This window comes from Rhipicephalus microplus, chromosome 2 (genome assembly GCF_043290135.1).
Source record: "Rhipicephalus microplus isolate Deutch F79 chromosome 2, USDA_Rmic, whole genome shotgun sequence".
NCBI classification, from domain to species: Eukaryota; Metazoa; Arthropoda; class Arachnida; order Ixodida; family Ixodidae; genus Rhipicephalus; species Rhipicephalus microplus.
Window position 1 is genome coordinate 261,137,309 of NC_134701.1, and position 26,189 is coordinate 261,163,497.

The window sequence follows — 26,189 nt, forward strand, 5'->3', positions numbered from 1 at the left end:
GAAAAGCCACCGCAGCAGACGTCGCCCGATTTTTCGTTAACATTATCGTCTTACGTGACATTGCGCCAGCTGTCGTGATAACTGATCGTGGGACAGCTATCACCACAAATATGCTTTCCGAAGTCTTGCGATTAAGTGGTACGGAACATCGTAAAACAACGGCTTACCACCCGCAAGCAAACGGGCTGACTGAACGACTCAATAAGACAATTGCAGACATGCTGTCAATGTATGTGGACATCGATCACTAGAACTGGGACGCCATGCTTCCTTACATAACTTTTGCGTATAACACTCTGTTCACGAAAGTACCGCTTTCACACCTTTTCGCTTAGTCCACGGTCGCGAAGTCATGACAATGCTTGACGCCATGCTCCTGTCTAACAAGTTAGGAATATACCACACGGATGTCGCCAAATTCGCGCATTGCGCAGAAGAGGCCCGTCAACTTGCTCGTCACCGTATTCAACATCACCAAACCGCAGACGCGTACCGCTACAATCTTCGTCACCGTGAAGTTATTTTCAAGCCTTGTGAGGAAGTCTGGATGTGAACCCCTATCCGACAGCATGGCCGTTCAGAAAAGCTTCTTCGCCACTACTTCGGCCCTTACAAGGTCGTATGACGTCTCAGCGACATTACTTACGAGGTTCTCCCAGAAGGCACTTCGAGACGTTCGCGTCACCCCCCCCCCCCCCCCCCAGACTGAAGTCATTCACGTTTCACAGCTCAAACCATACTTTTCGCGCTGTGAATCACCAGAGAAGTGACTCACTTTATTGTAACTTCACGTCTTTCTTTTTGTTTCGTCTTTTCCGTACATTCTTTCCTATTTTTCTTATTTTTCATTTGACTCTTGACTCCACGACTGACTACGTTATTCCGCCTTACGCCATTTATTTTGCTTGCATAGTGATTTCCGTCTCATTTTCTTTTTTTGCCTTCATATACAGCATCGAGCCGATGCTTCTTGGGAGAGGGGGCAATGCCACCACTGATGAACGAGCCGCTGTGGCTCATAATCGTTTTGGGCTATGAAGAGAGAACATTTTCGTTGCTCTGGTTCAGGTGAACTCCTGGCTGTAGGTCTTGTTTTGCTCATGACAATCTATATATATATATATATATATATATATATATATATATATATATATATATATATATATATATATATATATATATATATATATATATATATATATATATATATGCGTACTACATCGACGCGTCTAGGTTGAAACGGAAAGTGACATAGATGAGACACTCACAATACCATGGGACGCTATTTTTATGCGAGTTAACAGAAGAAATAAAAGAAAATCTAAGCCACTTCCAACGAAGCGAAAGCTGTATGAATCGCAGAGAATTGATTCACCAGAGTCTTGTATCACAAGTCCTCGGAGTGGGTCACGGAAATCTTCGAGGCGGTATAGCCTCCCATCAAGATCGCAGTGTAAAGAAATTCCCCCATCTCTTCGAAAGAAATCGTGACAAAATGTGAACGCGTTTTTTATATGGCGAGAGAGGGTACTGTTTCCGTCAGACAGTCGCCTCCACCGACCTCTGCCATAGAGTTGAGAGGCGCCCGGCCAGCGAGTGGTCCAGAATGAACCGCGAGTGGACGGGAGAGTGGGGTGCAGGGAGGAGAGCGAGCAAACGGCGAGAGAATGAGCGACGAAGCACTGCACCTACCCCCTCCAACACTCTCTCGTACCACATGCTCCGGTTGGTAGGGGCGAAGATAAGCGAGCGCGCCCGCAGCGGTTGGCATTAGAGAGGGAGTCAGAGTGGAGAGATAACATGTGCTGGCACGCAGGCAACACCACGGACAACGCCGGATGCCTGACATAGCCCGACTAAGAAATGCAGTCGCATTTAATAGAAACACTCCTTCATAGTTTCGAACGATGGCGTTTGTCGGTATTATATACCGATAACCTATAGGAGCACCAGAAGACTTGTTGCCATGGTCAGACTTGGCCCCTGAAACCACTCGAGTAGAGCTCGGCATTTTGCATCTGCACGTATCCGCGTCTGAGGACAGGCTTATGCGCCACGCTCACGAACTTTGCCACGGACATATACTCTGAAACACTGCGATTGCGCCTTTTATATGTAACTCCCCTGTCATAGTAGTCTTGGTCAGGTGAAGTTTATGCTTCATGACCATCAGACTTAGAATGAATTCTTGAGCGCGTCGTTTCGGCGCGTTCAACCTATTCGGCTTGTTTCCAATAGAAAAAGTGCGATTTTGTCAATGCATTGATAAAATACCAGGTGGCAACACTGCGCGAAGCATCAGCCTCGCTCATAGCATCTATCCAGAGTCAAAAGTTTGTTTAGTGTCGTGCAACTTTCCCAGAGAGGAATAATTAACTTTAATGTGTTCATCGAGTGAGTGATAAGAAAAACTAAGCCGCTGTGGTGCAATCATAGCCGAGGATAATAAGGATTTCCTATAGGAGCGTTGTCGACTTCTTAAAGCAACAAATTCACCAGGGAGGCGAAGGGCAATGAAAAATTTCAGCCGAACCTGATAGCGAGCATATCATTAGCGCTCCACTTGGTCACTGAGAGATAATTATTACGAATATTCTTTTTGAAGTAGTTTTTTACCAGGGAAGAACAGGTGAGAAATTCAATTCGCAATAATCATCAGATTCCCATGAAGGCCCCATTGAAAGCTATTATGCAACCCCTTTTAAATGCGAAGCAGTCCGTTGCGTACTGCCATCTCTTTTAGCGTCTACCTATGTATCTATATGTATCTATCTATCTATCTAGCCGCCCACGTTTGAGTGCTTTCGTGATCACCTCCTGAACTTGGGGTGAACCGAAATTAGTAAGGGAGGGTAAGATGGTTTGACGAATACGACACGCTGGTCATGACAAAGAATATGACAATCCCATCGTGTACGCTGTCATATACTTTTCACCAGACATGTGACACATACTCGCGGGCGGATGTGTGCCAGAGGTGTTTTACAGTGTATGTCTACGGAGGAACGGAGAGAACAGACATCGGTTACTTTAACGCGAGAGCCTTGAATAAAAATTTGTTATAGGCAGCGTTGACCCGATGAATGCAAATAATAAATATCAGGGCCCCAGCTGATATCACACCTAAGAATTGTGCGTGGCAATTGAGTATTCTACCACAGAGACACGCCAGAACTGTGGTTGCAATGCTGGCTATAAAATTTTATAAACATTCCACATGTACTCCTTTGCTACAACCGTCAATTCGGGTTAACGATAATTGCAGTGAAGTGCCATCCACTGAAGCTAATTTACCTAGCGCTATCCAGGGCCGCCATCCTCGTATGGCGTTACACACGTTAGGCAAAGTGCTGCTTCACACTTTAAAAGGCATCTCCCCGAAGGGGATCATAGGGTGATGCGGAACACTGCGGTTGTGTACAACGAGCAGTCGGTTTTGGGGGGTGGAGCTCTCTATGCCATGGGTCGTGCGTCCACGCTGTATGTATTAGTAGTAGTAGTAGTAGTAGTAGTAGTAGTAGTAGTAGTAGTAGTAGTAGTAGTAGTAGTAGTAGTAGTAGTAGGTAGCCACCTCCACTTCTGGACTAGAGAAGCGGCACGCGCGCACCCTTTTGAATTGAGGAGGAAACCCGCGCACATATATGATACATGAAATTATAGTTCTTTCTGATAAAATAACTTACATAGACGAATATCAGTGACTTAATCTTCGATAATGCCTTCAATTTGATGCTTACAAAAAAAATCTTGTAACAGAAGGACGCACTTTGACCTCTATCTGACCAGGAAATGTTGGCACGTTAAACTCGCTGGGCGTAACCTTCTTGGTTTTAGCAAGGTTTAGCGAGGGTTGGGCCACAGTGCCATGAACTAGCAGCGGTGAAAGGTGGGTACTAGACACGAAGGGCAGGCCATCGGAGAGTGCGCGTGTGCCACTTGTTTAGTACGGCCGTGCCACCTCTCGTTTAGTCCTTGGAATTTTCAATGGCTGTACTTCTATATGATGAATATATGATGGAAAGATGCGAGATGGTGGTACTTCAAGTGTTCACTAGATGGCCGGATGGATAGACAGACGCACAGGCGTGCAGACAGACAGATGCATGGACAGACGCACGGATGGATCGATGGACGAACGCATGGATGGAGGGCTGCATGGATGGTTGCACTGGAACGCACGGACGGTCGCACAGACGGACGCATGAACGGACGGCAGCAAGAACGAACGGATGAACAGAAGCACGGACGGACTGACGAACGCTTCGCCCCACTGATCGTTATGCACTCCATTGATATGCTGTGATTTTTTCTAAGCATCCTGAGGATCCTCATGTTAGCATAAATCTAGAGTAGTGTCCTGCGACATGTCTAACAAATCCTGTACAAGTTCGGAGCGTTATGTTCATCAGTAACTGAATAGGTGTACTTTCATTTTGGTAAGGAGTTTCATTTTATTGGCCTGACGGCTTCGCTAAACTTATATGCAGCGTCAGAAGTGGCTGAAATGTTGTCATGGTAAATGTTCTCTGGTGAAACGTTTACGTGGGTAGGGGCCTATTTAATGCTTATAAATAATGTTGAGGACTATAAAAAAGACGAAGTATGCAGTATCAGAAAATAAGCAATGCTCTGCTGGCAGGCGTCTCATCTGTGTGCCGGACTGAGTATGTTATCCAGAAACAGCTGCTCTCTGTTTATCGCGTAGCTTCATCAATACATCCCCTCCCCTTTATATTGGTCAACGAGCATGGCTGTTACACAGCTAAAACAAAATAAGCTACCACTTCAGCTCGATACTCATTAAAATACGACACTTACTTCCGGGAACGATGCAGAAGAAACTTGGAAGTTAAGAATAACAAGAAAAACAGTCCGCTAAACCCACCCGGCGCAGTGTTAACAGGACACGTCGCGAGCTATGCAAATATATCCGGCACGCTCAGTATTCTCCGCATGATCAAGCAATGCGCCAGTGCGTACAAACCAAACAGCGAACAGGGGTGGTGGTGCTGTAAACATTGCCAGTGCCAAAATAAACGACGACAAGTCCCGTGACACTTCACCACGCCGTTCAATCTGCCGCTGTCTCGCTCGAGAGCACACCGAGCTCAGGCAAACTGCGACGCCGCCAAACTTTGCTAGCTTCCCGCGAGTTCATGGGTTTTTTTCTGTTTCCATTTTGCTTTCAGAAGAGAATTCTCCCTTTTGAATTCTCGCTCAGTTCTCCCACCTTCATCACGAGGTCTTTCGAACGAACCTCACACAGCACATCGCAGCCGAGCGCTCGCGGTTCACGATGCGGCTCTCGATCCGCTCGTTGCGTATTTGCCGATGCCAAATATTGAGAACGAAGCGAAAGAAATATTTTTCGCAGGCTTGATGAAAACTTTACACTGATGTATACGGCTCGCCGCAATTGCGAATGTGCATGACGCACCTACTGGTTAAAATCCCACAGAAACAATGAACCATCACGGAGCAATCCAGAGCGCAGAAAGATGTTCCACTCTCTTTTTCAGCGTCGATAACGCAAGTAACGACTCTGAAGCCATGCTCTTTGAGCGTGTTGAAACTTCAATAGTGGAGCCAACGTTCATAGCGCTAAAAGTACTTGAGGATATTTTTAAAATATCACACACTTTTTGAACAATCGCTTTTTGGGTCAGGCTACATCATCTAGAGTCAGCAAAACAACCTTATTGGTTAACGAACCAATTTGTAAACCAGTGGGCGTAAATTAACTTGTTTCATGGAGCTAAAATAAATGTCCTATATTGTCAAGCAGGTTTTTCTATCTTGTTTGGGCCTCTTCAGCTAGTAAAGAACAGCTAGTAAATAGGAACAATAATGAATGATGAAACAGTTGCCAGTGAACGTGTATCTTTCCTGTCTCATTTTTTTTCACGCGCACTGATATGCGCACCTCTTTGCTAGATGCTCACTACTGCAATTTTTATTACATGTGAAAAAAAGTAGCCATTTTTTATTCTGAGTGATTATTGTCGCACCACTGTTATCGAACCTGAACCTACAAATATTTCACCAAAGGAGACAACGAACTCATCACGTCAACCAAAATGTCTGTTAAGCGTACTTCTAAAGCTCTTTTAATCATTACTGACCACAGCACCAGTTCTAACTGCGCCATCTTGCGCGCTTCAAAGCGGATGGTCTGACAACATTCCTATATAGTTCGCTGTCTTCTTTCTTGTTCAACGCTTGCATATTGAACTTTAAAAGATAAATGGTCTGTTGGAACAAGTTCTGGAGCACCCCGCCGCGGTGGTCTAGTGGCTAAGGTACTCGGCTGCTGACCCGCAGGGCGCGGGTTCGAATCCCGGCTGCGGCGGTGGCATTTCCGATGGAGGCGGAAATGTTGTAGGCCCGTGTGCTCAGATTTGGGTGCACGTTAAAGAACCCCAGGTGGTCTAAATTTCCGGAGCCCTCCACTACGGCGTCTCTCATAATCATATAGTGGTTTTGGGACGTTAAACCCCACATATCAATCAAATCAATCAATCAACAAGTTCTGGAGCTTTAAACGTAGCTTAAGCAGATCAGTACGTTACGCGATTCCAACAGTCAATGTAGTTAAATAAAAGGGGAATTAATACTCAGCTCTTGTCGGCAAACTAACGACTGCCCTCGCTGCCACAAGCGGCAATAACGTCAACGCCGATATTGAAGATAGCTACTGCGTTCGTGGCGATATGGGTGTAAGGCAAGATGGCGGGAGAGTAACAAATGAAGGCACGACTTCCAGTAGAATAATGCAATTAAGCGTTTCCGAAGGTAGTGATGGCCGAGTGTGCCCTTCCTCATCTCCCCTTTCTTCCGTCCCAAAGCGTCTGTCTCCGCCTCACCACCCGCTGGTGAGGTCGCACATAACGAATGGAGACCTCCACTGCGAGACTAAGACTAGATAGATTGGCGTTGGGCACCCCGCTATCACCCGCGTTTTCAAAGCGGCCGCCGGGGAAGAGCAGCTTCGTCGTATACGCTTGAACGGCCGGGCTTAGAGCGACGCGATCCGCCATCTGAGAAGGAACGACTTCGCGGCAGCGGCCGGAAACGCGATTAGCGATGGCTGGTGGCATCACTGAAACAAGGTGGGGCAGCCATCTCTTGCTAACAAGTGTTTTAGCCGTCGCGCTTAAAGGCTCTCCCCGTCTTCCTCTCAACTCCCCACATCCACTTTCCAAGTTTTTTATCGGGCAGAACGTCTATTTGCACCATCTGGTGCGGATCAGAAGGATGGCACGCTGAGCCTGCTTATTATTTCCCAGCGCGGCAAGCAATGGGAACTCGAAATCGATCATTTTTACAACAAAGCTGTCTTAGTCGACGTGCCGCCGCCGCCGCCGCTGCTGGTGGTGCTGCTGCTAGCAGCAAAAAGATTGTTTATGTCATTTACAGAAAAAAATCAGAGCGCATAAACCAAACGCAGGAATTAGGTTATCCCTGAAAAAAATTGCCAACATGAATCAGTGCCATGTGGCGCAGATTACAATGCCTCCCTGTGGAAAACTCATAAAATCTTAGCTTTCACTCGATGCATGCAGTGCTGTCTCAGTCACAAAAATGGTAATAGCGGTAAACCTTCCGCAGCCGTTTGTTTTGGTCAGACAGTGAGTGTGGTAGCCCTGTCGAAAGCGTCAAGAAGGCAAGTGAACAGGCACTGAATTTTGCGAAACAGCAGCTTGGTTTTCGGGGTCTTCCTTCTTTTCTCTATCGAAAGGTTAAGCAACACCACAGCCGCATTAATACGAGATAATCGTAGTTAAACGTTAAACATTTGTGAAAGGCAAGTTTATTGTACACTTATTTTGTACATACACAAATGAAACATCGAAAACAAGTGAAGACAGTGTATACGTCTTACAAATGAGCACCAAAATCTAATTGATCACTGGTTATCCAAATGTTACAAGTCAAAGGAAAATTAAAATGAATCAAGTTATTCACATTTTTCAGGATAACACTTATGAATGCGTACTAGAGTGGGCGCACGGCTAGTACGGAACAACTGGAAACTTCAGCTGTCCCTCTCTTACTTTGAAGAAACGTGTGTGCCATCGTCGAAGGAAAGCCTCTTCGCCGTGCGTTTCCAGCTGCTGATCTAGGCAATTTCACACAATGAACCGTATTTTCTTTAGTGCGGGTAGGCACCTCCATGCGGATTGTGCCGTAATTCCGCTAAACAGCATCGCCGCCACAGTATGTACAAGGTCACTGTAAAGACCAGTTTTGCATACAGCCCACGTTCTGTTTCCATGCGCGCCGTGCGAAAGCCAAAGAGGCGTTGTACCACGTGCCAGACGACCCTCGCCACCAAGCACTGAAACAGAGCATGTTGGGCCGTCTCTAGTTTGCCGCAGTTTGGGCAGTGGTCATTTTGAACGACTCCCCAATGTGTTAACCAGTCATGCACAGGCAATCCCCGCCATCTTCTCAACTAGTTGAATTCACGCACCTGGGTAGGTACACAAGTGCAACGCCATCATTTCAATTTTTTCGTGCAGGATGCTGTTTCTTCCTCTTTGCTCAGTGTGGTACTTGTCACCATTTCGCTTATATCCTGCGATGAAACATCTTCCAGACTGACTACATGAACCAATTGATTGCACTGTTCGTTTTAAGCCACTGGCAGCTCTGTAAAACTTGAGCGAAATTTCTGCTCGTGGCCCGATGTACGGATTTGTGGTGAAAGTGCCTTTTAGTGCATCAAGAGCCTGTGCTCCAGTACATCAAGAGCCTGTACCCGGGGTAGTTGCTGTCATCGAAGAGCTTCTGTGTTGTTTTTGCAGCCATTGCTCTCGTGAATGTTCGTATGTCTTGGAGACTCAAGCCTCCACGATTTGTGGGAAGCTGTAAAAATTTCCTTTGTACCTTTGCTGGTTTTCCTCCCCAGGGGAAGGTTCCCGCCATAGAGGCGAGACGTCCTGCAACACGGCGGAGTAGAAGGGCGATGTGTGCTATGTAAAACGCAAAAGCGCATGCCTGTGTCTTGATGACAGTTGCTTTTGCCGTTAGTGACAGGTTAAATTGAGTGGCATCGGTGGATCTCCTAAGCACGTCATCCCAGATCTTTTGAAACATCTCCTTCCTCGAAGTATACACCTAACACCTTAACAGCTTGAACGTATTCTAAGTCGCCTAGCAATTTTTATCTGAAGCCTCCAAAGCGCAATTCCTTACATTTGGTGGTGTTTAAAAGAGCACCAGACAGATAGAAATACTCATCAAAAATGTCAAGCAATGTACCATAGCTAGACAAGATACGAAAAAAAAAACCGAAGTATCATCGGCGTATGTGACTATTTTGAAAGTTTCCTTGCCTGACATAGGGAAATTCACTATGTGCTCGCAGTTGGCAACCATTCTAATCAGAGGCTTTAGAGAAAAAATGAGTAATACCGGAAACAACGCACAGCCTTGCCTCACCCCTTTTTGAATTACAAAGCTTCTGGTCACTTCATTGTTGAAATAAATACAGCTTGATAGATCCTGATAAAGTATTTCTACCAACCGCACATACTGCTCTTGGAGGCCAAAAATTCGCAAAATAGCGAAAAGATACCCGTGTTCAACTCTACCAAATGCCTTGGCCTTATCAAGAGAAATATGTACTCCTGAGATTTGTTTTTCTTTTGCATATGCGAAGAGGTCTCTGTTGATTGTAAGAAGTACGAAGACGGAACGTCGTGGTACTGCACACGACTGCAAGGGGGACACAACCTCTTCCAAGAAAGGCCGCAGACGCCGTGATAACAGTTGAGCACATTTAGCGAGAGTGAATTGCTTGTAGATTACCTTCTTTTTTCTTAAGAAGTCCTGACTTACAGCAAACTTTCATAACCTGCACCTGTTTCCGTTTTAACTCTCAGCCAAAAAGTTGAAGGCTATAATTTCTATATCTGGCGTTATAGTAGCAATATTTTTATTGCTGTTTTTCTGGTGGTTTTATTACCATGGTCGGTGTTCAGCGAAGCCACATTTTTGAGTCATCTCTAGCAGAGCTCAGTTTTTACATTAGCGTAAGGTTATTCCTTGAACTATGACCAATCCAGCACCCTCTAACAAGGTTTTTCTGGGTTTTCAGAGCTGTGTAGAGCTAGCACAACAAATATATTTGCAATGTCATCCCCCCGCTTTGCACAAGCTCTGATGATTAATACGCCACAATAATTACCGAAAAACTGTTCATTGCAGTGATCCCAACACTCACTTAATATTGATGGTCAGCTTAGATGGCGGTGCCAACGCTGCCAGCAGCAGGATGCGGCGCACACAGTCATAATGCACAAATTTCACGCCTCATTTTTGTGCGCACTCCACCACGTGCCTTCGGAAAAACGCCAGGACGCTTTCATAAAAAAAAGCAATTTAAGAAAGTGAAGTCTGCGTCTGCTATCTTCTTTCGCACTCCAAAAGCCATTCTGCCACATTAAGCAGAACTCTGCCTCATTAGGTGTGTCAAGTTCCATCCACATAAAAACACTGCAGCAGCTCTAACATCTGCTGTTGAGATGTGTACACAGCTAAATTCATTCTCATCTCTTACTTTTGCATATTCACTCTTTTTCCACCAATGCAGAGCAAAAAAAAATGCATTTCCGAACACTTTTTGCGATGGGGACATATGCCCACCAGTCTGATCATCTTTGCTGAGCGAAATGGCCCCAGAGTCTTTGCTGAGTTGGGCCATAACTGGAAGTCAATTGACAGACCTGGAGGGGAAACCGAAAGCGAATTGAAGTACTCGGCACTTGTCTAAAAATAAATTGGCAAGAGCCATCAATCAGTGGACTAAGCTATAACACTTCCAAGAACTTAAACAGCTGATTATGATTTCCTGTGACAATCATCGGCCGACAGAAGCTTCGTAACAGCCGGCAATGTCATGTGCACCCAGAGAAAGCCACACTGCACGCAACTCCTGGATGATTAACGTTTCTTAAAGTGCGATCAAGTACAGGCATCTCTTTCATTATAATTTTCTATTCCTATTATTCCTTTGCACACAGCGACAAAGCAAGGCATCCGCTACTTTTTCACGACGATGAGTCCACTGGCATATGCTTTGCTTTCAGACATTACCACACGTCACCAAAAATTGTAGAGCTCACTCGGACTCACTCATGAAATATATTTTGCGCTTATGGCTCACTCAGACTAAAACTCACAATTTTTTTTCTGAGCTGGACTCACGTGGACTCACACTCACAAAGTTTTCCATCTACTGAACTTACTCAAACTCACACGCATCGAAACATTACTCACCCAGAATGACTCATACTCAAACTTGCGTCTTCATCTTAGTCTGAATGAGTCCTAGTGAGTCGACTCATGAGTCCGTTATCCTAGAATCAGCTTTTTCGACAGTGGTGTCTATGTTCCTTAACACCAATATCTCACGTATTCGGTGCTCTTCAAGGTGTCTTTTGACATACTACCTTTAAGTACGGCTTATGAAAGATTTCAAAGCAGTACGGTTACCTTCGCGTAAAAGATGATAACATGAGGTAGATTTGTCAAAACCTTCTCTAAAAATTATGCATCTGAATAATTAATACTAAAATGGTGTATGGACGATACTACTTTGGAATAGGAGGAGGAGGAGGAGGATTGAAAAAGAAAAGATAGGGAGGGTAGCCAGTTCTCGGACCGGCTGGCTACCCAGTACTGGGGAAAGGGGTAAGGGGCATAAAAGATGAAAATATGTGTGAGTAGATGCGCATAAAGGTGAATTACGTAAGAGCGGTATTGAAGGTCAATATGATTAGATTGTCACATTAGCCTGCAGAAGCTATTTCTGTACTGACCCCCAATACTTGATTGAATATTTGGACCACATTAGTTGGCGATCTATCCTTAACATAAATAATAAATTGTTATATCAATAAATCACTCAGTAAGAGCTTGTCTTATGTTGTAGTTACTAGCGCTGCAAACAATTTCCACTAAAGGTATAAAGACTGCCGCACGCAAGATAAGCGCAGCAGAGTCGAATGAACATTCAATATAAGAGAGGCAGCACCTCTGGTATAGTGCTGTGCTTGTGACTTTCCCAATTGTGTTTACAAAGTTAGCGGAGTGTTGAAGAATACATCCGAGTAGTCTTAACTAGAGATGAATGCTTCAAATTTTTGTATCTACAAAAAGAAAAATGCGCTGTCACTCATGTTCGCTTGCAAATTATATTCTCTCTCTTTTTTGTTCTTCGCATAAATTCTACTTTTTAATAATAGACATAAATTGACAGGAAAAATAAATCTTCTCGCATGTGCAAGCGAATAGCATGAACTGTCGGAACTGTTAGAGTCCTTATCGTGCTTGAATGGGAAACCCAACTCGCATGCCTAAATATTTGCCATCGACTTTACATTAAAGGACAAGCTTGATGGAGCTTAATCCTAAAAACCGCGAAGTATTATCGATATTTAAAACATCTTCGATTTCCCAGTAAAAATATTTTCTGGCCTTGATTCATTGAGTTCTTAACACTTGGGTCACTTTCGCTGCAGTACATTTGTAATGGAAAAAGCGTCATAAAGTGGCGCAGGTCTTCTGGTTGACATGGGAACCAGTACATTCTTTACTTTAACTCCATACGCATGCAAGCGCGAACATTATTCTCAACACAAAAACGCGCTATATTCCGTTGCAACTTCTGACTGTTGGACGGTTTTTTTTTTCTTTGCATCACATTAGGGTTCTGCAGCGAAAATGACATGTTTTGTGCGTGGTAGTCGAAGGTTAATGGTAGATCACAGTTAGAAAACTTTAGACATACCGTCCTTTGTTCTTCTTATTCCCTTTTAGCGGTAACGTTGGCAATATTTTTCGGAAGATATATAGCGGGGTTCATAAAATCGGGGAAATTTCTGAAAATTTCATCCTCTCGGGAAAATCTTCGTGGAAATTTTTGTACGAAAGAAAAACATTTGCTGGTTTCACAAGTGTTCCGCCCGTAATAGACCAAGTTGGGGATACTTCAAAACAGCCATCGTTTGCTAATACTGTGCGTCCGATTCATTTTCCTTGTTCACTTTACAACTGAAAGTTTTGCTACTGCTGACACAATTATAGTCGCATGTGTACGGCAGCCACGTAGCCAGGAGAGGAGGGGAGCCTAATCAAAACAGGTGCTTTCGAAAAATGGTCAAGGTCTTTAGCAAACTATTTAACCCCCCGGCCCCCGAGGAAACAAATCCTGGCTAGGAGCCTGGTTTCAGTAAGCGCTCCAAAGGTGGGCTTCGCCTTGGCATTTAACATCTGCGCGCATACGCGTCTTCAGTATATAATCACCGTACACACTGATTATTTATGTCCGCGGACATAACCTCCTTGGTCCGGACGCAGAACAGCAAGCGACTCTTGCTGTTTAGAGATCAACCATGGACAAGGATGGAGGCCACAGAGCCTATTATGTAGATCTGACAACAGAGTACAGAAGGATGACAAGAACAAGAGAGAAGGCAGGGAGGTTCACCAGACACATGCCCGGTTGGCTACCCTGAGCTGGAGGAATTTAAAAGGAGAGTATAAAGGTGAGAGAGAAAAAACCATAAGGAAAGTCTATGGAATAAACCCCGAGATCATGTCATACGTGAGATACAACCATCGTCAAGAGAGTTTCTGCACGGTCCACAAAAAAAGGGGGTGGGGGCAGGGGAGGTTTATGCGGTAGACCAGTCGACTGCATAAAACTTTAAATGATTTCATTATCTGGTTCACAGAACAAAGTGCACAGAAACTGTCCTCAAGCAAGACCGGCGGGCTGCTTGACCTATAGCGCATTCTTCAAGGATCACAGTGCCTATTTTTTTTACAGTGTCTACAGAAAGCTGTGGTTCATTTTTTGGTGTTTGGACAACATAATAGATACTGTGCTTCCATTTGCTAGCCTGGTCTCGGCTGGCTCCAGGCGGATGCGTAAACCATGCCGCCGAGAAACGAACGTCTATGCGTGTCAAATTGGCGGTTTCAGTCTACCTGAGATTGCCTATTGCAAGTAAAGGTGTGAAGTTCTCGCTAAATCGTAGTTCTTTTTTAACGAATCAACGAAGGACCAGTTACGTGTTTGTTAGGCAGCAAGCGAATCTACGCAGCTGTTGACTTTGATAATGCTTTTCCTGACGATGATAATGGAATATATATGCGTGCGCATTGTAATTTGGGGAAGGACGTCTTTTACACACATGGTAGTTGCGTAATTGACATGTTTGGCACCCATGATAAATTTACGTTTCTGCCACACAAAATTACATAAATTAATAATACCCCTTCAACTACATGATATTCTTAATTAGTAATTCTTTTTTTTTCTTTTTCTTCGACGAACTTTAAAGTGTTGGCGGGGCTCAGTGCTATAACACTTGCTTTCTACGCAGAAGGCGTAGGTTCGATTCTCACTCGAAGCAAAGATTTTTGTATGTCATTTATTTGCGCCTTCTTAACCATTTTTTTACATTTTTGCTTATGTTATAAAAGTTTTCGAGCAGCGAGACGTATGCGAATTCACGGTAAAAACTGATGCAAGCAGTACAAGATATAGAAGCGACTGCTGCGACGTTGTGATCAGTTCATCATCTGTAAAGCGACCAACATCTGTAAGTGCGTATCATTTCTACGCCGATGACAATGCATGTGCCTCAAGCCATATTGTTATTGCTGGAATTACATTCAGATGACACTGACACCACCATTGTGAACAAGCTGGCAATGAATCTTTCAATTTATTGACGTTGAATAAAACTACGAATTCATTAAAGCCACTTGTTATTGGAGAGAGCATTTAAGTAGGGCGCCAAAGTTGAAACATGACATTAAAATAATCTCAAGAGCGACGAGTAAGTTGTGAATCATTCCATGAGAAGACTAATGTGTAAAAGGAGAAAACACCTTTTTTCATGCGATGTAAATGACGAAGAAGAATAAAGGTCGAGCCCATCTTTAAAATGTTAAGCGGAACAGTTATCATGGATCCCTTCAGTATACGAGATGGGGCTTTCCCTTTTGTAGGCCCTTTAAAATTTCAGCGTTTTCTCGAACGAAGCACACCCGCAGAGTCTAATCACTGCCTGATTACACTTCAGCACGGAGCTGTGGCGAACAGAGTCCAGCTGTCAGTAATGAAACGACTTTAATTAAATGCCACCACCTCGGTAGACATTCACGAACTGTATAGTACGGTATCAACATTGCATTCCTGACCTTCTTAAGCGATTAAAGTTATAGGGCACTTTTAAAGCGCAATAGTTGAAGAGCACACTTGCAGGACGTGTTCATTAAAAACAGCCAAATGGGTCCAATGTGAATTCCGGGCATATGCAGGTACAGCGGAGGCCCCTGCATCGGTCGTGCTAAAAGAGAGTGCACAGAGGCCATTCTTCCGAATACGCGTTCTGAAGTACGCATGGAAGCTTACTCTGTCAATAAAACCAACGACTAGGTAGCCAAGAGTCAGGCGTCCGATTTAATCAAGGTGTCACTGGAAGCCAGTTCACCACGGTCTAGCTGTGACAGCTCATCGCCTTTCACTTCGAACCAAAATTAAATGCGTGCACGCAGTGGCCATGTTGAGTAGAGTCACGGTTCCCTCTTATATAACCCAGTCCCCTCCCCTCCCCCAATATACCTTGGTCATAGGCCTCCCTTAAATAACAAACGCATTTCTATTAGAGCTAAAGACGTGACGGCTCGTCAGGTCATGCTAAGTTTTATTATTTATGATTTATCATGTCAAGCAACGCAATATTTCTATTCAGTCGTTTCATGAGCTTCACTCCCTTCTTCAACAAGAACAATTACAATAACGACGACAACGACGACGACGACGACGACAACAACAACAACAACAGTATTAATAATAATAATAATAATAATAATAATAATAATAATAATAATAATAATAATAATAATAATAATAATAATAATAATAATAATAATAATAATAATAATGTTAAGGCGTTTATTAGCCGGCAACGAGCGAGAATATACAATGGCGACAGTCACAGCCAAGCACGGGCTCTCAGCGCGAGCGGCGTCCTTGTTGGGTAGCCCCACTGGAAGGTACTCAAGAGTTCGACCCATTTCATAGTTCGGAGGCTTCGCTACAATCACCCCGGGGTCGAAGAGGGAGCCGCCTGGCGACCTAACAGCTTGTTATTATGAGCGGGTCATAATAAGCCTTCAGGCGCTACACGTTGACGATGTCTCGCCCACGGCGGCGCAACTCCGAAGATTGTTCAACGGGTTCGATCAGATAGTTGACGGGTGAGGTGCGCTCGATGACACGGTAGGGGCCTTCGTATTTGGGACGTAGTTTGGAAGAGAGGCCAGCGGCAGAGGTCGGGATCGAGAGCCATACAAGCGCACCAGGAAGGAACGTGGGCTCAGAAGTGGTGGAGCCATCACGGATACTCTTCTGCCCCTCTTGCTATTGCGTCGTAAAAGTCTTGGCAAGCTCGCGACACTCTTCAGCAAGCCTGGCTGTCTCGGAAATAGGTGTACACTCAGATGGATCCGGCGTGTACGGGAGTATCGTGTCCATGGTGTGCGACGGGTGCCTTCCGTACAGCAAGTAGAAAGGTGAAAAACCAGTCGTGCTCTGAGGGGTGGTGTTGTAGGCGTAGGTGACGAAGGGCAGTATATTATCCCAATTAGTGTGGTTGGCAGCGACGTACATAGAAAGCATGTCGCCGAGGGTGCGGTTAAAGCGTTCGGTGAGGCCATTCGTCTGTGGGTGGTAAGCAGTAGTTTTGCGGTGGACAGAATGGCACTCCGTCAGAATGGCTTCGACGACTTCCGACAAGAAGACACGGCCTCGATCGCTGAGAAGCTCTTAGGGTGGTCCGTGGCGCAGTATAAATCGATGGAGCAGGAAGGACGCAACATCGCGCGCAGCAGCCGCAGGGAGAGCGGCGGTTTCGGCGTATCGCGTTAAATGGTCAACGGCAACGATGGCCCAGCGGTTACCAGCCGACGTCAGAGGAAGTGGTCCATACAAATCGATACCTACGCGCCCAAAGGGACGGTCAGGGCAAGGTAACGGTTGTAGACTGGCGTGCGACATGTGGGCTGACGGTTTACGGCGTTGGCAAGTGAGGCAAGAGCGAACGAACTGCTGCACATAGCGGTACATTCCGCGCCAGAAGTAGCATTGTCGAATGCGATGGTAGGTTTTGAATACCCCAGAGTGCGCGCATTGCGGATCAGAATGGAAGGATTCACATATCTCTGACCGCAGAATGCGGGGTATCACGAGTAACCACTGCCGGCCGTCGGCGTCGTAATTGCGTTGGTGTAGGAGGCCGTCACGAATGGCGAAATGGCGAGCTTGACGACGCAATGCACGCGTGGATGGCGTTGCGGATGGATCAGAGAGTATGTCGATGAGCGGGCCGATCCAATTATTCTTTCGCTGTTCGGTAGCGATGATGTCAACATCAATAGCAGAAACAGCAGCCGAGGATACTGAGCAGAGCACATCACCTTCAGGCAGAGGGGAGCGCGAGAGGGCGTCGGCGTCAGCATGCTGGCGTCCGTTGCGGTACAGCACGCGGATATCGTAGTCTTGTAAGCGAAGAGCCCAACGGGCGAGACGGCCTGAGGGATCCTTTAATGATGAAAGCCAGCATAGTGCATGATGGTCGGTGACGACATCGAATGGGCGACCATACAAATAAGGTCGAAACTTTGTAAGAGCCCAGACGATCGCCAGGCACTCTTTCTCCGTGACGGTGTAGTTTTTCTCGGCTCTCGTGAGCGTACGGCTTGCATATGCTACGACATATTCAGGGAATCCGGGTTTTCGCTGCGCCAGGACAGCGCCGAGGCCTACTCCGCTGGCGTCCGTGTGCACCTCCGTTGGGGCTGTAGGGTCGTAGTGGCGTAGAATGGGAGGCGACGTCAACAAATGGCGGAGCTTCGCGAACGCGTCGTCACACTCGGATGACCACGAATTGAAGGGCCCGTTGCTTCCAAGGAGCTTCGTCAGCGGTGTGGTATAAGGCGTCGCTACCGACTACAGCGCTGTGCGGTGGCACGCGCTCGGTGGCCGCCACGGGGGAGAAGGAAGAAGATGAAATAAACAAGATGTCTCCGTTTATGCTGTGCTATTCATTATGCACGATGTAACATATTTTGGCGACGAGGATTCACCAGCCCATGTGCTACCGGCCTGAACCTCATCTGTGCCCTCGTTTATTGCCTACCATCTTCTACGATGAGTATTTCGGGGCTACAGCCGCCACCTCCGTTCCTGTCGTCACCTGGACACCCGGACATTCCATGGGAGCAATGGATCCAGGCTTTCAAGAATTACATGGTTGCTTCGGGCGCCTTCGACCTACCTGCCATTCGTCGGAAGGCGATCCTGCTCAACTGCTTGGGCTTGGAAGGACAACGTATCTTCCAGACTCTGACGACTACTGACGACCCGTGCCTCGTGCCTGCGAGCGCTGCGGCAGGTACACTGACGTCCCCTAGTCCTGATGTGTTCGACCGCGCCATCGCGACGCTGGAAGGTCACTTCAAAACCACGTTGAACGTCACTGCAGCGCGTCACCGTTTCCGTCAACGTACGCAGGCCCCAGGTGAGACTGCGGCTGATTACGTCACCGCGCTGAGAAGTCTTGTAGGAGCATGCAATTTCGGTGATCTAACGGACGACATGATACGCGACCAGCTCATAGAGAAAACCACAAGTGGATACTTACGTGAACGCCTTCTGCTGGAAGAGTCTCTCACGCTTTCTAAGGCTCTTACCATTGCCAAACAGCATGATCAAGCGACTAATGAAGCAAGAGAACTTGCACAAAATGACTTGCAAGTTCATCGTGTAAAAGATACTTCAAATCACAGAGAACGGCATTGTAGCACATGTACTTGCTATAACATGCACGGTCAAAGTCGCATATCTCCGAAAGAGCAAGTATGTTATCGTTGTGGTTCTACGGCACACCTTGCAAATAGCTCTCTGTGCAAGGCCAAAGCACATAGGTGTCGACAATGTGAGAAAATTGGCCATCTTGAAAAGGTGTGCAAGTCATTGCGGAAGTTTGAGAAGAATGTTCAGCATGTAGCGGAAGGTAACGATACAGCTGATCCAGACGACCATTTAAGTGTTTGTCAGATCTGGAGCCGTAAGAAGGGAATTTACGCAGCGTTGGAAATAGAAGGAATTTCTGTACCATTTTTGATCGATACAGGATCATCGGTTTCGATCCTGGCCGAAGAACTTTACCAACGCTATTTTTCTAAAGCGTATCCACTGAAGTCTACAACCGTCCAGCTTCTCGATTATTCAAAGGCAGCAATTCCTATACAAGGATGCTTCATTGCTACTGCCTCATTTCACGGCCGATGCACTTCTGTTCTACTATACGTTGTGCCTGGGGGAACGACCATTCTGGGATTAGACGGCATCGCTGCTCTGGATATGAAGATCCAAGGGTCACCGCTCAGGTGTCTTCTAATGACGCAAGAAACTCCGGTGCTACCTCCAGAATTACGTTCTGAGTTTGAGCACCTATTTGCAAAAGAGCTGGGAACTGTGAGAGGTTTCACTCACAAGGTCAGAGTTCGCGCGTCTGTACAACCGGTGGCCAGCAAACTGAGACGACTGCCACTTGTCATTCGCGAGCAAGTCTCGGCAGAAGTTCAGAAATTAGAAGCTCAGGGCATCATTGAGCGTGTCGACTCTTCTGAGTGGGTCTCCCCTATTGTCGTAGCCAGAAAAAAAGACGGCTCGATTCGCATGTGTGTTGACTTACGGGAGCCAAACAAAGCTGTGGTAGTAGACAGTTTTCCTTTGCCACAAACTGAGGAGCTCCTGAACAGCCTGGCTGGGGCACAGCGTTTCTCGAAGCTAGACTTAGCTTCTGCATATCACCAGTTACCGCTCAGTTTAGAGAGCCGTGACCTTACCACGTTCATCACTCACGATGGACTATTTCGCTTCAAGAGGGTTTGCTTCGGACTGGCGTCGGCGCCATCAGCGTTCCAGAAAATGATGCACATGATCTTGAAAGGGTGCAAATGTGTCCTATTTTGCATTGATGACATCATCGTGTATGGGCGATCCCGAGAGGACCATTTGGGAAACTTGCGCGCTGTATTGCAACGTCTTTCTGATGCTGGCCTCCGGCTCAACAACAAGTGTGTCTTTGACGTGGCAGAGTTGACTTTTCTAGGTCACGTTGTGAGCGCCAAAGGATTATTTCCGTTGATGTCATCCATTGAGGCGATAACAAAGGCACCATCACCTACAAATATTAACGAACTCCGCTCGCTACTGGGGCTTGCAGGCTTCTATTCCAAGTTCATTCCTCATTTTTCGGATGTTGTCGAGCCAATGCGCGCCTTGCTACGAGGACAAGCCTCTTTCGTTTGGAGTGCGGCAGCACAGAGCAGTTTGGAGCGCCTGAAATCTCTGCTCACATCTTGCGAAGTGCTTCATCTTTTCGATCCTCACTTGCCTGTGTTCGTTACAACTGATGCTTCAGGATATGGATTAGGTGCAGTACTTCAGCAAGACAACGGGACCTCACTGCAAACTGTCGCATTCGCCTCCCGCACACTTCAACCGCATGAGCGGAAATACTCAGTCGGCGAACGTGAGGCCCTTGCCTGTGTTTGGGCTTGCGAACACTGGCACGTTTATCTATGGGGACGACCTTTCATCTTACGAACGGATCACGCAGCGCTGGTTACGCTTCTTTCGACGAAAGGCACCGGTCACCGACCATTAAGGATTGCGCGCTGGTCCTCACGGTTGCTCTGCTACAACTATACCGTCGAATACAGGAAAGGTAGCGAAAACGTCGTGGCTGACGCTCTCTCCAGGCTACCCGTCCAGAGTTTAATCCGCGATGCACCAGAAGAGGAATTTATCTGTTTGTTGTCTCCCGTAGTTACCATGCCAGAACTTCAAGAAGCAAGTGCCAATGATCAGATTATCTGTGAAGTTAAGCACTTCACGACTACTTCTTGGCCTGACAAGAAATCACTGTCAAAAGAATTGCTACCTTACTTTTACGTGAAGGCTGAACTCTCTGTTGTAAGTGATATCCTATGCCGGGGTGACAGGATTGTCGTGCCTGCAACGTTGACACGCCGCCTTATGGATCTGGCCCACGAGTCACATCCAGGCATTAGTCGTACCAAAGCTCGCCTGAGAGAGTCCTATTGGTGGCCATGCATGGATAGTCACATTGAAGAACTGGTGCGCACATGCGTGATTTGCCAGTCTTGTGACAAGTCCGCACGTACCTTTCCAGCGCCACTGCAACCTGTTCCTCTTCCTGACGCGGCGTGGGAAAAAATTGCCATCGACATTGTGGGACCTTTCACGCAAGCTTCGGCCGACTGCCGTTTTGCGATTACTGTTATTGACTATTATAGCAAGTGGCCTGAAGTGGCGTTCGTGCGAGATGCGACCACGTCTACAGTGAAGAAGTTTTTACTTGAACTTTTTGCGCGAGAAGGCTACCCACGTAGTATTGTATCCGATCATGGACCACAGTTCTCTTCAGCAAGCTTTGACGAGTTTCTCACGGAGCGTGGAATAACGCACTACAACTCTTCCGTGTATTACCCACAAGCTAACGGCTTGGTGGAGAGATTCAATAGGGTGCTGAAGTCGTACATTCAACTAGCCCTGCTTGAACGTCGTGACGTACGAACAGCCATGCTTGATTACCTGCAAGTATATCGCTGTACGCCTCACGCGACTACTGGTGCGACACCCGCTGTTCTTCTTCATCGACGCCAACCTCGCACCAGACTTGACATATTGGGATTGCCCGACAGATGCTTCAGCACGGACCCGTCAAGGGCGATTGAACAGCTACGAGAGCATGTCAAAAAGAAGCAAATGATCTCGAAGAGCTACACCGATGAAAAACGTGGAGCCAAGGAACCCAGTTTCGTCGTTGGTGATTACGTGCGCGTTAAGACAACTGCAGCTCACGGTAAGCTGTCTTCACAATTTTCCGCGCCCAAGAAGATCATTGGAAAACGGGGACCGGCCTCGTACCTTTTGGACGATGGGCGTGTGTGGAACGCATCTAAGTTAATCGCAGTTCACTCCGGAGCGGTCAACAAAATGAAATCGGGCACCCCTGCTGTTATGAACTGGACACCTGCATTTAATCGGTCTTCTCATGCATTACAGCCTGAAACCGCTGCCCTTATGAACTGGTCCCCTGCATCTGATCGGTCATCTAGTGCGCCCCAATGGGACACATCAAGAGCGGATGGTCATGAAAGGGCAGACCCCGTATCATCTCCACCAGACGGCACGCAAGCTTTGACCAGTCCAGGATTTAATGCGCCTGCAAGGAAAAGCAAGCGTAAAAAGAAGACCCCAAAGAAATTGAAGGACTTCGTTAGGAAGTAGACAAAAACAGTTTTGTGTGTTTCTACCATTTATTTTTATTTTATTTTATTTTTTTTTTTTTGCAAGAGGGGATATGTGGTATAAGGCGTCGCTACCGACTACAGCGCTGTGCGGTGGCACGCGCTCGGTGGCCGCCACGGGGGAGAAGGAAGAAGATGAAATAAACAAGATGTCTCCGTTTATGCTGTGCTATTCATTATGCACGATGTAACAAGCGGTGATATGATCGTGGCGAAATTTCGTATGAAGCGTCAGAAGTATGAGCACAGGCCCACGAAACTACGCAGTTCTTTGACAGATGCAGGTTTGGGGAATTCGGCCACGGCCTGAAGCTTGGCAGGATCAGGAAGAATGCCGTCTTTGGACACGACGTACCCCAGTATGGTGAGTTGCCGTGCTGCAAAGCGGCACTTTTTCAGATTTAGTTGTAAGCCAGCATTGCTCACACGTGCGAAAACTTCTTTCAGACATTGGAGATGCGTGGAGAAATCCGGAGCAAAGACAATGACATCGTCGAGGTAACACAAGCACGTGTACCATTTCAAGTTGCGCAGAACGGTGTCCATCATGCGCTCAAAGGTCGCAGGTGCATTACATAGACCAAACGGCATGACGTTGAACTCGTACAAGCCGTCTGGCGTGACGAAGGCGGTCTTTGGTCGAGCGTCGTCAGCCATGGGTACTTGCCAGTACCCCGAGCGCAGATCGAGAGAAGAAAAAAAAGCGGCTCCATGAAGGCTGTCAATCGCGTCATCGATGCGTGGCAGTGGATAAACATCCTTGCGAGTGATCTTATTGAGCCGTCTGTAGTCCACACAGAACCGCACAGAACCGTCTTTCTTCGCAACAAGAACAACAGGAGACGCCCATGGACTGTCGGAGGGCCGAATAACGTCGCGTCGGAGCATATCGTCAACCTGATCATTAATTACTCGACGTTCAGCAGGCGACACGCGATATGGACGTTGCCGTAAAGGTGGATGGGCACCAGTGTCGATGCGATGCGTAACAACGGACGTGCGACCGAGAGAACTTCGCCCGACATCGAAAGAAGAACGATATTCTTGTAACAGGTCCAGAAGTTGGGAACGCTGTACGGCCGTAAGGTTGTCAGTGATGGAGGGGCCAAATACATCAGCAGACGGCGAATCAGAAGTGGAAACAGCATTGATGGTACACGACCTGGGAGCGCGCGTGTCATCGGGTACGTCCAGGACTTGTGCGTCGTAGACTGGTTCCACTCTGCCGAGACATTCCCCTCGAAGCAAAGTAACAGCGTACGGGGACGGGTTGGTTCCAAAAATAGCAGTGTTGCCCTGGTTGACCTGCACGGTCGCGAAAGGTACTAGCAACCCTTTCCTGCTGCAAGCGCGGTCAGATGGCGAAACAAGTCCAATGGTGTCGGAGAGACCAGCGCAGTAGACAGACACAGCCGTCGTCGAGTTTGGAGGCACTGTTGTATCGTCTTTCGTTAGAATCTTGCTCAGTGTCGGGGGACTGTCTTCTGGCGTCAAATGCGAGAAGGGTGAGAGCTCAATTTCGGCGGCGGCACAATGGATGACGGCGTCATGGCGGGAGAGAAAGTCCCATCCCAGGATGACGTCATGAGAGCATGCCTGAATGATGATGAACTGGGCGACATACAGAACGTCCTGGATGACAACGCGAGCTGTGCACCCTGCTGTAGGATGAATCCGGTGCAAACTTGCAGTACGGAGGGATAACCCAGAAAGTGGCGTCGTCACTTTTCGAAGTAAGCGGCAGAGTTTTTCGTCCATAACTGATACGGCAGCTCCAGTGTCAATAAGAGCCGATGCACAAACACCGTCCACAAGCACGTCAATGACATTCGAGGGGCTGCTCTGAGGGCTTTCACATTGCGATAGCGTCGCAGTTCTTGCCTCAGGGACTGCGACGACTAGTTTTCCCGCTCATGAGCTGCCGCACTTGGCCGCATGGGAGACAGGGAACGGCGTCGTGGAGACGGTGATCTTCGAGATGAACCTGGGCGAGATCGAGGTGGCATAGACGGCGGTTCTTCGCGATAAGAACGCCTGAGTTGGCCTGCAACAGGTGAAGAAATTGGAGCCGGCTGTACGCGATGGCAATAACGGGCCACGTGACCGGCGTAACCGCAGGCAAAGCAGATGGGCCGGTTGTCGGGTGTGCGCCATCTGTTCACCGGGGTAGGTCTCACCCATGTCGCAAGGGCTGATGGACGGAACGGTGGCTGCATGGTGGACTGAAGCTGAGGCTGAGGCGTTACGTCATCATACGTAGCGGGCATACCCGCTGCAAAGGACGGAGGTCGTGCAGCAGCTTCAGCGTAGGTCAGAGGGGCGGGTGCTTGAACGACTTGGGGCGGCCTGGCGACCACTTGCGCGTAACTCAGGGACGCAGGAGCCGGAGGCTGTTGGGGGTGGTAAGCAGGCATTACCTTCGCTATTTCCTGTTCAATCGCTCGGCGGATGGGAGGGAGAAGGATAGTAGCCGATTGTTGAACAGCAGGTTGGTGGGAAAAGGGCAGGAGGGAGAACTGACGCGCGATTTCCTCACGGATAAAGGACTTCAGTTCTGCCATCAACGCCACTTGGTCACAACTGGCCTCCAAGCCAGCAAGCGTCGCAGCTCGTGGTGGGGAGCGTCGGGTCATCGAACGCTGCCGGCGGAGCTCCTCGTAGCTCTGGCACAGTGTGATGACCTCAGCCACCGTGCCGGGGTTTTTGGCGAGCAGCATCGTGAAGGCATCATCGTCGATGCCTTTCATGATGTTTCGGATCTTGTCAGACTCGGACATGGTGTGATTGGATTTGTTACATAGGTCCAGGACATCTTCAATATAGCTGGTGAATGACTCACCAGCCTCCTGAGCACGTTCACGCAAGCGCTGCTCGGCTTGCAGCTTGCGAACAGCAGGGCGGCCGAAGACGTTGACGATTGCGGTCTTGAAATCGGACCAGGTGGCAAAATCGGACGCGTGGTTGTTGTACCACAAAGTGGCGACACCGGCAAGGTAAAACACCAAGTTGGTCAGCTTGCCGTCCTCGTCCCATTTGTTGGGGACGCTCACGCGCTCGTAAATGGTGAGCCAGTCCTCCACGTCAGTGCCATCAGCGCCAGTGAAGATGGGTGGATCATGGATTCTGGGGACACCGGGACAAGGGGGTGGCATTGGAGGAGGCGTTTGCTGAGAAGCGTCGTGGTACATAGTAGATGGCAGGGTACATGATCGTAGCTCCAAAGGCATAGACAGGGATCGCAGCACTCTCCACCAAATTGTTAAGGCGTTTATTAGCCGGCAACGAGCGAGAATATACAATGGCGACAGTCACAGCCAAGCACGGGCTCTCAGCGCGAGCGGCGTCCTTGTTGGGTAGCCCCACTAGAAGGTACTCAAGTGTTCGACCCATTTCATAGTTCGGAGGCTTCGCTACAATAATAATAATAATAATAATAATAATAATAATAATAATACCGTCAGGAGTTTTACGTCTCAAAACAATTGTGTGATTATGAAGCACGCCGCAGTCCAGGGTTTTGGAAATTTCTACCTTCAGGTGTTTTTTTTTTCGTTCATTGATACCGAACAGTACACGGGCCTCCAGCACTCCACCCGAAATACGGCAGCCATGACCGGGATCGAACCCGCGGCTTTTGGTTAAGTAATGAAAACATAGTTGTGCTGGTATTTTGAGCGCTGTGTTAAGCGCGATTCGTCAATTAGCAGTGGGGTTATGGAACTGCCAGAAGCTGAATGATCGTAGAACCACATCGACAAACT